Here is a 1,920-nt window from a genome sequence, read left to right as displayed (position 1 = left end):
GGGGGCGGCAATGGGCACGGCGTTGGAGACGGGGCGGGCGACGGCTAAGGCGTCCTTCCCGGGGCCGCCCCCAAGAAATGTTGCTGCCCAAGGCAGAACTGCTAATAGCGACCTTGGCAGTATCAGACCTCGGACAGAAATACAGAATAGAAATGTACATGTGTTTGTTTATTATTCAGAGACTTGTGCCCCCCCCGTAACATTCTAGAGCTCTGTGCAACACAAATATAATGTAACAAAATAAATACCTAGCCATGTGTTCTTGTGTCCAGAAAACCCCTAAACTGTTGATATGTGGTATCGCCCTCCCTCAGTTTCATGATCAGGCCGGTTCTACTTCCTTTGGAGAAACAGGTTTCAAATAAGAGTCCAGAAATGCAGAGGGCTGTGTTGGTCCATGTCAAGAAAGCATTTCTTATAAGAGATTTAATCTCTAGGAGGGGTGGTCTTTTGTGAAGGCAGTGGGTTATGATTGTCTGCTGTCTGCTCAAGATTAAGCCACGCTGAAATACTTTGGAGTATCACAGACAGGGGTAGCGTGCAACAAGCTTACTAGACCCAATTCAGAGTGCTGGTTATGCCCTATAACAGTGGTTCTTAACCTTTGTTACTCTGATGCTTTTGAACTGCAACTCCCAGAAACCCCAGTCAGGACAGCTGGTGGTGAAGGCGTCTGGGAGTTGCAGTCCAAAACTCCTGAGTAACCCAAGGTTAAGAACCAGTGCCCTATAAAACCCTATATGGTTTAGGTCCAGGCTGTTTGAAAGATTGAATCCATATGAGCCTGCCCTGGTTCAAAGGTCTTCAGAAAAAGATGGGTACTCAAAAAGAGGGCCTTTCCAGTGGATCTGTGCTAATCTGCCAAAAATATACATTGGATGGCAGCCTTAGCTTTAAATAGGCCAATTTTCAAGTTAACGATTAAAGGTCAGGAAATTATATTTAAAACCCACCTGCGAAGTTCAAAGCAGATGTGAAATTTGACTTTGGGACCATTGATTTACACTCAGCTCAGTTAATGAATGTAGAGATGGGACAGCTGCTTTTGTTGACTATTAACTCCCAGAAGTGCCCAGCAAGAAGGACTACTTCAAACCAATGTGGTGGAACGAACTTGATACTATAAGGTGAAATGCTGCTGCTGCACCAGAAAACAGCAATATAGTTACCACGAGTTATTCTTGGCCAAGGGAGATAAACCACTAGCTGCTTGGCCTTTGCTCTGGGCTGCCAGTCTAGGTCTTGGTGTTTCCCTAGCCTACGCGAGTAAGGTGTGATCAGATGACGAAAAAGGATCAGCTCTGATTGTGTTGGAAAGAGTTGCTTTGCTGACAGCGATCTCCCTTAAAGCAACCCTTCCTGCATATAGGCATTACTCCAGCCCAGCTCTTAAAAGGAGTAGCCCTGACACTGGATCAAAAAGGTCTGGGCACAGAGAAGGGCCAGGTTGGTTCGCAATCTCCTGTATGTCACCTGATTTCAGGAAAATAGGTTGCACCCGACTTTGCTTCAAGCAGTCCAAATGCAATTTCTTTGTCTGACCCCATTCTCACCCCCTGCAGCTCTGCACATCTGGAGGAAGATGGGGCAGAAGAGAGAAAAATGAAACAAAAGCAGAGAAGATGTCAGAATATAGAAATTTTATAGGCCTAAACCTGTATATGTGTTTCATTAACGAGCTGCCATTGTGCACAGATGTGAGAATGCTGAATCACTCTGGAGCTGATGCAATGACTTGAAACCAGGAGAAGACCAGGTGCAAAAGGATGAAGTCATCTGTATTCTGATTGGACTGAATGTGCCATGTACATGTATATAAGTGGACTGTGTCTTTGCTTCTTTCTCTTCCTCCACTATCACTTGCTGCCATGCATGCTGCCAGATTGTATAAAGTGTTCCTGCCATGATGTTCAGATGCCT

This window comes from Pogona vitticeps, chromosome 4, assembly GCF_051106095.1.
Source record: "Pogona vitticeps strain Pit_001003342236 chromosome 4, PviZW2.1, whole genome shotgun sequence".
Lineage (NCBI taxonomy): Eukaryota > Metazoa > Chordata > Lepidosauria > Squamata > Agamidae > Pogona > Pogona vitticeps.
Note: the sequence above shows the minus strand (reverse complement) of the source record.